Source organism: Pyrus communis, chromosome 3, assembly GCF_041283825.1.
Source record: "Pyrus communis isolate YQ-2024b chromosome 3, ASM4128382v1, whole genome shotgun sequence".
In the NCBI taxonomy this organism is placed as follows: Eukaryota; Viridiplantae; Streptophyta; class Magnoliopsida; order Rosales; family Rosaceae; genus Pyrus; species Pyrus communis.
Genome location: NC_142567.1, coordinates 20,549,041 through 20,563,867, shown reverse-complemented (window position 1 = coordinate 20,563,867; position 14,827 = coordinate 20,549,041). Strand labels below are relative to the sequence as shown.

The 14,827-nt window shown below is 35.6% G+C and overlaps 1 long non-coding RNA gene across 1 annotated transcript; it reads left to right on the top strand.

Annotated features, from left to right (window-relative positions):
• The first annotated feature begins 9,718 nt into the window (after window positions 1-9,718).
• Window positions 9,719-10,543, top strand: LOC137716073 (uncharacterized). Its single transcript, XR_011065636.2, has 2 exons — window positions 9,719-9,795; window positions 10,201-10,543. It is a non-coding gene; the product is annotated as an uncharacterized LOC137716073 (long non-coding RNA).
• The last annotated feature ends 4,284 nt before the right edge of the window (window positions 10,544-14,827 follow it).

Genomic DNA, 14,827 nt, shown 5'->3' with positions numbered 1-14,827 from the left:
AAGGATGAGATGTAATCCCTATTAGATGGCCACTAAAGTGACTTAGTCTCCAATCTCAAGTATAAATGTGAATATTACATTTTGTAGACCAAGTGGGAGAATGTTGGCTTTATCCAATACAAATCAACCTTTAAGTGGTCTACTACATGTAATAGGAATGTAATATTGGAGAATAATGTTGATTGTGATTTGATCTCTTAAGGATATCAATCCTATATAAGGTGTCTTATATTGGAAATAGGATTGATGAAATCCTTAATTGAATATGATTATGATACTTGACTTGGAGGCTAAGAAAGTAAGTTTAGGTTTCCTTATGGATGGAAACCCTAGCTTTTGACATATATAAAAACACCGGTCCCTACAAGCCGTAGAACACAAAACATAATGCTTCCCATACAGTAGTTGTATTTGGCTAGGTGTTTGCAGAAGATCTTGGTCTTGTTGTGCCCTTCACCTTCCTTGCTTGAGCATATGATTACAATGGGAATCAAGTTTGTCACTCCTTCTTTTGTGTTTTAATTGTATAATCTATTTTGGTTAACAGTTGCTGCTTTCTTATGCCAATAACCAACGATTTTGAGAAATAAAAACATATTCTTTTGAGTTAAGTACAAAAAACTACCTCAACTATGGGTCAAATGACACTTTCATACCTCATCTTTTAAAATTGATAATGTCATACCTCATCTTTCGAATTTGTGTCAATGTTATACCTTCCGTTAGCTTAGCCGTTTATTTCTCAGTTAAATGCTGACGTGGCTCGATCCATTTTTATTAAAAAATTAATAAAAAATTATTAAAAACAAAAAAAATCATTTAATATTATTTAAATATTAAAATAATAAATAAAAGTTATTTAAAAAAAAAAAAAAAAAAAAAACCAACGTCAATTCGTCCCTTCCCCCCTCTCTCCCTTCTCCCCATCTTCATCTTCTTCCCCTTTCTGCAACTACAACCCAGAAAAACAGAAGAGAGAAAAAAAAAAAAACCAATTTGTTTTCCCTGCTCCTCACCCCCTCTTCTCCCCACACCCACGCACCCAACCTCCCCACCTTCGCACCCAACCCTCTGCACCCACTACCTACAACCCCAAAAAAAAAAAAAAAAAAAAAACCAGAAAAAAAAACCCATTCTCCTGGGCGAGGAGAAAATGGGCGCCAGGGGCGCCGGGGCGGGGGGGGGGGGTCGGGTGGGGTGGGGGAATGGGTGTGGAGGGGAGAGGGTGGGTGCGAAGGGGGCGGACGAACTGGGTATTTTTTTTTTCTTCTCTCTTCTTCTTCTTCTACAGGTTGGGTGGGTGAGTGAAGGGTTTCCCGTTGTTTTTTTTTTTTTTTCTTCTCTCTTCTTCTGCTTCCCTCCTCTTCTTCTTCTTCTGCAGGTTGGGTGTGTGAAGGGGACGGGTTTGCTGCTGTTTATTTATTTTTTTTTTCTTCTCTCTTCTTCTGCTTCCCTCTTCTTCTTCTTCTTCTTCTGCGGGTTAGGTGGGGGGGGGGGGTGGGGTTGGGTGGGAGGGGACGGGTTTGCTGCTGTTTTTTTTTTTTTTCCTTCCCTCTTCTTCTTCTTCTTCCCTCTTCTTGCCTCTTCTTCTTCTGCAGGGGGGACGAACTGGGTTTCCCATTGTTGTTGTTGTTGTTGTTTTTTTTTTTTTTTTTTGTTTTTTTTTGTTTCCTTCTTCTTCCTCCTCCTTTCTAGGTTGCAGGGGGTTGGGTTTGTGGTGGGGGGAGGGGGGATGAACTGGGTTTAGTTTGGTTTGGGTTTTTTTTTTTTTTTTTCCTTCTTCTTCTTCTTCTTCTTCTTCTTCTTCCTCCTTCTTCTTTTCTGGGTTGCAGGAAGATGATGGGGAAGAGAGAGGGGGGAGATGCACGAAAGGAGAGGGAAGATGATGGCTAATGTTTTTTATGTACTTTTTTATTATTATTTTAATATTTTAATAATATTAAATGATTTTTTTTTTTTGTTTTTAATAATTTTTTTAATAAAAATGGGTCCCGGATCAAGCCACATCAGCATTTAACTGAGAAATAAACGGCCAAGCTAATGGAAGGTATAACATTGACACAAATTCGTAAGATGAGGTATGACATTGTCAATTTTAAAAGATGAGGTATGAAAGTGTCATTTGACTCATAGTTGAGGTAGTTTTTTGTACTTAACTCTATTCTTTTTTCTCTTTTCCAAACCCAATTTTAGCCCCAACTTTTTTTTTTTTTTTTTTAAAGATGCTTTAGAAAAAAATAATAATAATAACCACAAGTGAGCTTGTCCATTTTTTTTTTTCTAACAAGAAACGATAGAGTATGTGGACTTTCTTTGGCAATAAAGGATTTAGCTTTGTTTTGTATGGACGAGGGCTTTATGCTAAACTCGTTATTTAATCAAATATACCACAACGCATTCACATTGCAAGTGGGAAATTGCTAGTAGCTCCTTAGTTCCCTGTGACTCTGTCCAAGAATTTTCCAAACCTTAGACTAGAAACCGTTTGATCCCAAATCAGTCTGAATCGCAGCTAAGAACAATCAGATCAAACGTTTCGGTAGGCAATAACTAAGAGAAACTAGAAAACATGTATGACAAGTATTACGCGTAAATTAAGTAAAGATTAGAAGTAGATGAGAAGTACTTTAGCTGAACTAATAATTGCCTATGCTGGATAATATTGACTTATCATTAAGCATGAGACTTATACAATCGAATTCAAAGCTTCTGCACTCATTTTGTATGTGGCATTTTCGTAACCTCATCATTGATTGACACGTGTTAAGTTTATGACAATAGAGTTAAGAACGATTATGTTTATGAACACATGTTAATCAATGATAGAAGTCACATAAAAATCACACACAAAATAAGTGTAGACGATTTGAAATCCACACAATCACAACAGCCACTGAACAAAGATACTACTTAATTATGTAACAGTACCCTCTTGGCATGAGTGGGATTTAATTATTCTCTACCATTTTAGTAAACATTAAGTAAATTAATTACATATGTATATTTTAGGTTGTATGATTAATGCAAAAACAAGTGTGGACTGTGAGAGGCAAGGTTGTATATTTTAGGTTGTATATTTTGGGTTGAACGATTACGTTAGTGGATTAAATAATTAGTTGTTAGAAAGACAGGAATCGGTGGGATCGAACCAGCACCAGAGTGCATAAACATGATTGTTTTTCACTATTGTGGTAAAACGCATCTGTTGATATGAATGAGATTTTCGCAGAGGTATCAGTGGCATTATATTCACTCTCTAAAAAAAATATCATGCACTCCAAATATATAGAAATATATATAAAATAAAAAATAATAATAAAGGATACTTGACAGAAGTGCAAAGCCAACAACAGTTCCCAAAATATAATGCTATAAATTATAGAGATTGTTATTGGCACTCTAAAAATCTCATTTTACACTCCAAACTTTCTATAATTAGAAAGAAAAATACACTTGTGAAAAGTGTAGAATAAAATTTGTGAAGTGCTAATAACAGCTCTCTAAATTATTTATTGAAGCAAATACTATAAATGGATGTGAATAAAGTCCAAATATATTAGAAAGAGTGCTTTCAATGGAAGGACTATCGTCTGAGATGCTTTTGCTTTATGTTGCTGACGACCCAAGATTTTGAGAAGAAAAAGAACATATTCTTTTCTCATTTTCAAACCTAATTTTAGCCATAGCTTTCTTTATAAATTGCTTTGGAAAAAAAATCACCTCGATTGGACTTGCAATAAAGGAAATAAATTTACTTCACTTTTTTTTGTTTTGTTTTTTTTTTTTTTTTTGGGTAGAACAATACCTAAGGATAGTGAAGTGAAATAACATTTTTGATAAGATTCCTTAAAAAGAAGGCTAATGCTACGAGACTAAATTTATAGATAAAATTTGTAAATTAAATGATGTGTTATCAATAAGAATGAGCACATTTATCAACGCTTGAGTAATAAATCAATCATCAATTTTCATGTAATTTAATTTATAAAATTTAATCTGCCTAGCATTACCCTAAAAAGAAATCACCTCAAGTGAACTTTTATTATATTTTATTTTATTTTTTTATACATGAAATGTGTGACATCCCACATCGCCCAGGAGAGTAATCCTTATATGTATATTCTCATCCTTACCTAGCACGAGGCCTTTTGGGAGCTCACTGGCTTTGGGTTCCATAGGAACTCTGAAGTTAAGTGAGAAGGGGGCTAGAGCAATTCCATGATGGGTGACCCACTGGGAAGTTGCTCGTGAGTTCCCAAAAACAAAACCGTGAGGGAATGGTAAGCCCAAAGCGGACAATATCATGCTACGGGGGTGGAATGGGCCCGGGAAGTGATCCGCCCCGGGCCGGGATGTGACATTTGGTATCAGAGCCTAACCCTGGCCGTGGTGTGCCGACGAGGACGTCGGGCCCCTAAGGGGGGTGGATTGTGACATCCCACATCGCCCAGGGGAGTGATCCTTATATGTATATTCTCATCCTTACCTAGCACGAGGCCTTTTGGGAGCTCACTGGCTTTGGGTTCCGTAGGAACTCCGAAGTTAAGTGAGAAGGGGGCTAGAGCAATCCCATGATGGGTGACCCACTGGGAAGTTGCTCGTGAGTTCCCAAAAACAAAACCATGAGGGAATGGTAAGCCCAAAGCGGACAATATCGTGCTACGGTGGTGGAGCGGGCCTGGGAAATGGTCTTGCCTAGGCCGGGATGTGACAAAATGATAAAGCTATCTTTACTTTTGTTTGTGCGGTTGTTTTATGCCTAACTCATCCAAAGGAGATGTTAAATTTAAACATTAAATTTAAATTGGAAAGCCTATGAGGCACTTTGATGCTTTTTTAGAATTTTGTTCTCTACCTGATCTGTCAAATTGAATTATTATTTATTACTTCATTTCTTTGTAATTGTGATCTTTGTAATTGTGATAAATATGTTTATAACAACAACACTAGTAAATAGCTTTATCATGCTAATCACTATTCTTGCTAAGATAAGCCCAAGTCACATATATGGGGTTTGTCAAGTGAATTGTGGTGTGGATGGTTACAGAATTTCATTGGATCTACGTGGAGTAAAGACTTTAGAAGACTTTGGGTTACTTGGAAGCCCAAAAGTCCAAGCTTATAACCATTGTATTCCACATGAGTAAGTTTGAAAGAGAACTAGCCAAATTTCCTACCTAGCAAGCTAACCAACTTTCTTAGGGAAGAACCAAGCCCTGACCCTTAGAGTCATGTGAAAGCCTAGCCAGACATGCATTTAATGAAGAGAGAAGCAGACTTTCCCTTCCTAACTCAAGCAGAAAACCAATGCAAGAAAGCCAAGGGACGCGCTACCAAAAGTAAGACTTGTGTAAAACTGACATGGGAAAGTAGCGCGTCGAGAATGAGGCGCAACACAGTCTTCACGTGAACAACCGCGTTTCGTTATCTTACACCAAAAAGGAATGTTGCAGTTAGGTCAGGAGAAAGGGGAGAGAAGAGCAAGCCACAATTAAAAATTCCTTAGGAACCCTATAGATTAGTCATTCACCTACAAAAAGGGGAGTCAGAAGCCATTAAAGAGGATCCAAGAACTCTGCTGATATGAATGAAATTTTTGCAAAGATATTAGTGGCATTATTGGCAGTCTCTAAAAAAATCATGCACTCCAAATATATAGAAATATAGAAAGAAAAAGATACTTGATAGAAGTGCAAAGCCAATAACTGATCCCAAAATAGAATGCTATACATTATGGAAATTGTTGTTGGCACCCAAAGCACTCCGAACTTTCTATAATTAGAAAGAAAATACGCTTTTGAAGAGTATAGAATGAGATATGTAGAGTGCTAATAACAGTTCTCTAAATTATTTGTTGAAGCAAATACTATAAATGGATGCTAATGGAGTCCAAATATATTAGAAAGAGCGCTTTCAATGGAAGGGACCATAGTCTGAGCTGCTTTTGCTTTATGTTGCCAATAATGACCCATGATTTTGAGAAAAAATAGATTTTTTTCACTTTTCAAACCTAATTTTAGCCTCAGCTTTCTTTATAACATGCTTTGAAAAAAATCACCTCGACTGGACTTGCAATAAAGGAAATAGCTTTACTTTTTTCTTTTTTTTTGGGTAGAACGATGCTTAAAGATAGTAAAGTGAAAATGAATCTTTTTATAAGATTCCTTAAAAAGAAGGATAATGCTAGGAAGACTAAAATTGTAGACAAAATTTACACCCTTTAAAAAGTATCATGCACTCCAAATATAAACAAATCTAAAAAGAAACAGATACTTGATATAGATGAATGTGAATAAATAGACAAAATATATTAGAAAAGAGTGCTTTGAATGGAAGCAACTATGGTTTGAGCTGCTTCTGCTTTCTGTTACCAATGACCCACGATTTTGAGAAAAAAACAACTTTTTTTCTCTTTTCCAAACCCAATTTTAATCTTAACTCTTTTATAGAGTGATTCTCACATTACTATCCTCAAATATTGTATAATTTCAATTTTTATACATAATTTTTTTCATCCCACTTTCATACCTAAAATGTGAATTTTATGACACTTTCATACTTCTGTTAGTCATTCCATCAAGAGCTCATGACATAACTTATTAACAGGACGATGACTGTGTATCCATGTGCTACTGCAGGTCTATCTAGTGGGTAAATCCAACAACCAGCCCCAATAAGAAACCATGACATAAACCATTCCTCCTTCATAATCCAAATCCTCAATTCCAATCCAAATATTCTCGTCCTGAAGTTGAAGCCTTTGATTCGGCGCTGGTGCTAGCACTTGCCGAACTGATACGATGGGTGTAACAAAGAAGCAAAAATAGCGATCCTAGAAAAATACCGATAGAGAACAATACTTTTGTCATGTCGTAAATACAACTCAGGTGCACTCATTTGACTGCCAGGAAGAAAACGAAAGGAAGAAGACGAAAGGAAGAATTGAAATACAACCTATTTGGGTGGAAATTTGACATTGGGTTTTATGATGATGGAGGCCCAATGAATGCAAAAGTAAAAGGAGAGATTGGGCTTGGGCAAGAAAGCAGCCCAGGAAGAATTTAAAACCATTTCAGCAACGCATAGGCCACATGCCTATGTGAGAAGTGATGGGTGACAGAGGGTAGCTCACCCCAGCAAAAAGTACTTTTCAAGGGCATGGATGAGTAAATAAGTGATGACTCATCACCCTCCGAAAGCCATCAGCAAAAGGGCAAAGCTTGGATAGTTAAGCTAAATCGTCTATAAAAATAGAAAGGGACATCAAAGACAAAGACACTTAACCAATCAATCAAAAGACATCCCACTTTGCTCTCAAACAAGCAAGAAACTAGAAAGCCGCATTTTGTCTAGACTCTGTGCCTCTTTAGTCATAAAATCCTCATAGAAAGTAATCTTTTGTCAAGTATAGAAGCTCTGCTACCTTTCCCCAGTGTTGTAGTATCAATTCCCTTGAGTAAAACCTATTTACATTTCATTCTCCAGAGCCTACAAATCCCTGTAAACACAAAGATAAGTGGTTGCAAGAAGTTGAATCTTGCCCGAGTCTTTTTTGTTTATACTTACATAAAGTAAATTTGTTGTTTAATGCTTATCTCATTATGTTTTTAAATCACTTCAACTGTTCTTCGTTCAAAGTTTTGCCTATGATCATTATGTCCTAACTTAGTGACTTTACTTCTTCAAAGTTTTAACTTTAATGGCTGGAAGGGCGCTGAACCCCCTTCATTTTGTCATACAATATTATGAGTAAAAGTCCTTGTTTACAAGGAAAAAAAAGAACTTTATACAGACTTAATCCATCTGTGACAATCCATTGATAAATCAAGAAGTCTAAGTAACTTGTGGCGCAAGTAATCAATCTAGTTCACAACTAAATAACAATATGTTATACAAAGATACAAAGATAATAGTGGCACGCTCAGATCTATGTTAGTCTTGATTGTGAGCCTCAAGGCCTAACCAAAGGCCCTACAAATGCACCTTTCAAACTAACAGCAAACTCATATTGCAGCACACCAAGTAGCAAACCTTGCCCGACAGGCAAGAGATCCGGGGAGCTGTGCGAGGGACATATCCGGCCCGAACACAACCCAGGTGGGAAGTAGCTCAAGATTATAAGCTCTTAGCTAGACTTGTCCCTCCCCGATGTGGGACAAACTGTCCACACACCATCAACTATCAACTTGCTCACCTTACGTGTAGCTAATTTATAAGTTTACATGTGGATAACAAGTAGGTGATGCATGAGCAATGTGTGGCCCTTTTGGGCTTTTACATGAAGGACAATCTTCTCTAATATAATAATGAAATTGGGCACCATAAAATCAATTGGTAATATAAGTATTAGCCCAAGATCATATAAGCCTTACCTAGACTTATCCCTCACCAATGTGGAACGAACTCTCCACACATCATCAACTCTCAACATTTAGAATGAACTTTTATTTGGGAGAAAGTTTGCAGAAAGGTTGAGAAAATTGTTTGAGAATTGAGAATTGTAGCAGGAATTGGGGGAGTTTAGGAGTTGAAGCATTGTTGGACTTGACATTAATGTTTTAATTGTTTCATATTTTCATGTGGAGTTCCTGTGCCATATCATTGCATAATTATAGTCCATGTGAGAGCCACATCATGCTTTAACGCAAGTGCTGACAGAAAAGTTAGTGGAAATTTGAGAGGGTCACTAAATCAAATTTTAGGTGTGAAAGTGCAATTAAAAAAAAATTTAAATATGAAAGTTGAAATTTCACGATACTTAAAGATAATAAATTGAAAATTACCCTTTTCATAGGATTGCTTTTAAAAAAAATCACCTCAATTGGACTTGCTTTTTTGCCTTTTCTTTCTTTTTTTTTTTCTTTTTTTTTCTTTTTTTTTTTAACAAGAAAAGATAGAGTAAGTAGACCTGCTTTGGCAATAAAGGAAAGGGGAAATAGCTTTATCCTTTTCATAGGATTCCTTTAAAAGAATCACCTCAAGACTTGCTTTTTTTTCTTTTTCTTTTTTAACAAGAAACGATAGAGTAAATAGACTTACTTTGGCAAATAAGGGAAAGGGGAAATAGCTTTACCCTTTTCATAGGATTCCTTTTAAAAAATCACCTCAACTGGACTTGCTTTTTTGCATTTTTTTTTTTACCAGGATCCTCTCCTAATCTAAGGATGAGGATCCTCATAACCAAGAGATGTGGACCGTTGGATTTTTATCCAACGGTTATAATTATTATAATTTTAAAAAGATTCCTTGTTTGTAGCCGTTAAATAAAAATCCAACAGCTCATATCCCTTGGTCATGAGGATCATCATCCTTAGATTAGGAGAGGATCCTGGTCCTTTTTTTTTAACAAGAAACGATAGAGTAAGTAGACTTACTTGACCCTTTTTTACAGAATTCCTTTAAAAAAATCACATCAACTGGACTTTTTTTTTTCCACAAGAAACGATAGAATAAGTAGACTTACTTGACCCTTTTTATAGAATTCCTTTAAAAAAATCACATCAACTGGACTTTTTTTTTTCCACAAGAAACGATAGAATAAGTAGACTTGCTTTGGCAATAAAGAAAAGGGGAAGTAGCTTTCCTTTTGTTTGGAAGTGGCTTTATGCAAAACTCGTTAGTTAATCAATATATTGCAACTCATTAACATTGCAAGTGGAAAATTGCTAGCAGCTCCTTAGTTCCCTATATAAGAGAAGCAGAGGCAGCCACTCAGAACACAAGTTCAAAGAAAACAAAGCCATCTCACATTTTAATTCATCAATCTCAACTAAGAACAATCCGATCATCACAAAGGTTAGAAGTTAAATAACGCAAGTAGTTATCACACACACCGTATATTAGCGGGAAATAATAGTGGTACGCTTGCAATCTCTAAATTCGTGTTCATGGAAATGCCCGGCCGCCTTCACGCAGGGCCATGGAAAATTTATGGTGTCGAACAAATTCACTTTTCTTCTTTCCTTTGTGATTAATCTGTGTTCCTTTGTCTCTAATTTTTTCTTTTAGTTTCTTGTTATCTTTGCACCATTTTGAGTTGTTCATGGGTGTTCATTTTTCCGTAGGGTTTTGCAGAAGATTTGTACATAGTATATTTCTTTTTCGAGCTGTTAGGCTATCAAATAACAAAATGTATAACAAAGAGTATTTCAAAGTGCCTCCAGAAATTAAATAGGTCTTACCGTTTGTACATGCTCTCAGGTTGCAAAATGGGATCGGGACAAAGTTCGGAGAGCTCAGACAAGGGAAATGACGAGAAGCCTTCGTACAACTTAGGCGCAATTGCTGCTGGTGCTGCTGCAGGAATTGGTGTACTGGCTTGGGGTTTATCTGAAAAGAAGAAAATGATGAAAGCTCCAGGACAAGATAAAATCATAGAGAGGGAAGGGTTTCAGCGTGATCCTAAAGGCTATTTCAGAGACTTGCGCAATAAGTAGGAACTTCTCTTGAACCGTTGAATATATGAGATTATGCCTTTACTATTGTTAATCTATCTTTTGTTATTAAACTATCCTAATGGGAACTTGCAGCTTGTTGTCTTGTAGATGGGAATTACTGTTGTTTCATATAGTGATTAGGGTTTTTGCTTTCTATTTTAATTTCTTATGTTTATCATCGGTTTAATGGTAGTCGAGTTCAAAACTTGCTGAACTTTGGATGTGACAAAAGCCAACAAGATAAGAAGATGCTAAATAAGTATCCGATCATTCGATGCAACCAAAAATTTGACCTACTTACAGGTAATAGGATCTCAGTGATGCCGTTGTCAAATTGGGGATCACATAAGAAGATTTATTTTCTTAGTCTCTCGTACAAGTGAATTGGATGAATGAAATAGGTTTGAATGCTAAGCTATTTAAACCATCTTCAACCCTTGGGTTAAAACTAAAATTTTTTAATCCAGAAAATTTAGGTTTTAACCTATTAACAACTTTTCTGCTCCAACTCCAAGAACAAAGATACTACTTAATTATGTAACACTACTTTCTTGGCACGAGTGGGATTTAATTATTCTCTACCATTTTATTAAACAGTAAGTAAATTAATTACGTATGTATATTTTAGGTTGTATGATTAATGCTAAAACAATTGTGGACTGTGAGAGGCAGGGCGAATCATGTATTGTTTGGAGTTGAACGATTACGTTAGTGAGTTAAATAATTAGTTGTTAGAAAGAGGGGAATCGGTGGAATCCAATCTTCACCAAAGTGTATAAACATGATTGTTTTTCACTATTACGGTAAAACACATTTGCTGATATGAATGAGATTTTTGCAAAGGTATCAGTGGCATTATATTCACTCTCTACAAAAATATCATGCACTCCAAATATATAGAAATATATAGAAAAAATAAAAAAAATAATAAAAAAAGGATACTTGATAGAAATGCAAAGCCAACAACAGCCCCCAAAATATCAACGGAAGGACTGTCATCTGAGACGCTTTTGCTTTATGTTGCTGATGACCCATGATTTTGAGAAAAAAAACATATTCTTTTCTAATTTTCAAACCTAATTTTAGCCGCATTTTTTTTTTATAAAATGCTTTGGAAAAATAAAATAAAATAAAATCATCTCGACTGGACTTGCAATAAAGGAAATAGCTTTACTTTACTTTTGATTTTTTTGGGTAGAACGATACTTAAGGATAGTGAAGTGAAATAACACTTTTGATAAGATTCCTTAAAAAGAAAGCTGATGTTAGGAGACTAAATTTGCACACAAAATTTGCAAAGTAAATGATGTGTCACCAATAGTAATGAACATATTTATCAATGCTTGAGTAATAATTCAATCATTAACTTTCATATAATTTAATTTATAAAATTTTATCTATAAATTTAGTGTCACATCCCAGTCCGACTCCGTCGTAGCACGATATTGTCTGCTTTGGGCCCCGGCCACGCCCTCACGGTTTTGTTTATGGGAACTCACGCGAGAACTTCCCAGTGGGTCACCCATCCTAGGATTGCTCTCGCTCGAACTGGCTTAACTTCGGAGTTCCGATGGAATCCGAAGCCAATGGGTCCCTAAAATGCCTCATGCTATATGGAGGTGGGTATATACATATAAGGCACATCACTCCCCTCCGTCGAGCGATGTGGGATGTTACAATCTGCCCCTGACGTCCTCGGCACACTCACACCACACGGCAGAGTGGCTATGATATCAAATTGTCACATCCTAATCCGGCTCCACCATAGCACGATATTGATCGCTTTGGACCCTGGTCACGCCCTCACAGTTTTGTTTCTAGGAACACACTCTAGAACTTCCTAGTGGATCACCCATCCTAGAATTGCTCTCAACCGAACTCGCTTAACTTCGGAGTTCCGATGGAAACCGAAGCCAATGAGTCCCTAAAAGGCCTCATGCTATATAGAGGTGGGCATGTACATATAAGGCACATCATCCCCCCTCCGTTTGGCGATGTGGGATGTTACATTTAGTCTGCCTAACATTACCCTAAAAATAAATCACCTCAAGTGAACTTGCTTTTTTTATTTACATGAAACGATGTAGCGAGCTTTACTTTTGTTTTTGCGGTTGTCTTATGCCTAACTCATTATTTAATCAATATATTGCAACTAATTCACATTGCTGGGAAAATAGCTAGCAGCTCCTTAGAGCATCTCAGAATGAGATATTAAATTTAAACATAGAATTTAAATTTGAAAGCCTATAAGGCAACTATTTTTTAGAATTTTGTTCTCCACCTGATCTGTCAAATTGAATTATTATTTATTACTTCATTTCTTTGTAATTGTGATAAATATGTTTATAGCAACAACAATAATAAATAGCTTTATCATGCTAATCACTATTCATGCTAAGATAACTCCATCTCTCTGGGGTTTGTCAAGTGAATTATGGTGTGGTTGGTTACGGAAATTCATTGAACCTATGTGGAGTCAAGACTTTGGAAGACTTTGGGTTGTTTGGGAGCCTAAAAAACAAGCCTATAACCATTGTATTCCACGTGAGTAAGTTTGAAAGAGAACCAGACTAATTCCCTCATTTCCCTAGCTAGCTAACCAACTTAGTTAGGGAGAAACAAAGCCTTGACCCTTAAAGTCACGTGAAAGCTTAGCCAGACATGCATTTAATGAAGAGAGAAACAGATTTTCCCTTCCTAGCTCACACAGAAAACCATCGCATGAAAGCCAGGTGACGCATTACCAAAAGTAACGCTTGTGGAAAACTGACATGGGAAAATAGTGCCTTGAGAAGGAGGCGCAGCGCAGTCTTCACATGAATGGCTGCATTTAGTTATCTTACACCAAAAAGGAGTGTTGCAGTTAGGTCAGGAGAAAGGGGAAGGAAGACCAAGCCACAATTAAAGACTCCTTAGGAACCCTATAGATTAGTCATTCACCTACAAAAAAGGGAGTTAGAAGCCATTAAAAAGGATCCAAGAATTCTGCCGATATGAATGAAATTTTGGCAAAGATATTAGTGGCGTTATTGGCACTCTCTAAAAAAGTCATGCACTCCAAATATATAGAAATATAAAAAGAAAAAGATACTTGATAGAAGTGCAAAGCCAACAACAGATCCCAAAATAGAATGCTATACATTATGGGAATTGTTATTGGCACCCAAAAAAATTCATTTTGCACTCCGGACTTTCTATAATTAGAAAAAAAATACACTTGTGAAGAGTGTGGAATGAGATTTATGGAGTGCTAATAACAGTTCTCTAAATTATTTGTTGAAACAAATACTATAAATGGATGCGAATAGAGTCCAAATTTAAATATATTAGAAAGAGCGCTTTCAATGAAAACGACCATAGTCTGAGCTGCTTTTGCTTTATGTTGCTAAAGACCCATGATTTTGAGGAAAAAAAAAAGAATAAAAAAAAAGAAAAAAAACAGATTCTTTTACTTTTCAAACCTAATTTTAGCCTCAGCTTTCTTTATAACATGCTTTGAAAAAAAATCACCTCGACTAGACTTGCAATAAAGGAAATAGCTTTACTTTTTGTTTTTTTGGTACAACGATACTTAAAGATAGTAAAGTGAAAATGAACCTTTTTATAAGATTCCTTAAAAAGAAGGGTAATGCTAAAGAGATTAAACTTGTAGACAAAATTTACAAACCAAATGATGTGCCATCAATAAAAACGAGCACGTTTATTAACGTTTGACTAATAATCTAATCATCAACTTTCATGTCATTTAATTTACAAAATTTTATCTATAAATTTAGTCTCCTAGCACTACCCCCAAAAAGAAATCACCTCAAGTGGACTTGCTTTTTTTTTTTTTCTTTTTTTTTTTTTTTTTTTGAAATACATGAAACGATAGAGCTAGCTTTACTTTTGTTTGTGCGGTTGTTTAATGCCTAACTCATTATTTAATTAATATATTGCAACTCATTCACATAGCTAGGAAAATTGCTGGCAGCTTCTTAGAGCATCTCCGAATGAGATGTTAAATTTAAACAGAAAATTTAAATTTGAAAGCCTATCACTTTGATCTTTTTGAGAATTTTGTTCTTCACCGGATATGTCAAATTAAACTATTATTTATTACATCATTTTGTTTATAATTGTAATAAATATATTTAGAACAAATTCAATAGTAAAAATGATAAAATATATTTATTAATCAATTGAAAATGAATTTGAAGTTGCTGTCAAATTTGACAGTAACCATCTTTGATTCCAATCCACGTCATACCACATAAGAATTGACATTTCGGTTACAAAACACTAATTGTCTTTTTATTACTGTTATTGTTGATATAAACATTTTGATATCTCTTTTAGAAATGTTCCTAGTTCCTGTATAAGAGAAGCAAAGGCAACCACTCAAAACACAA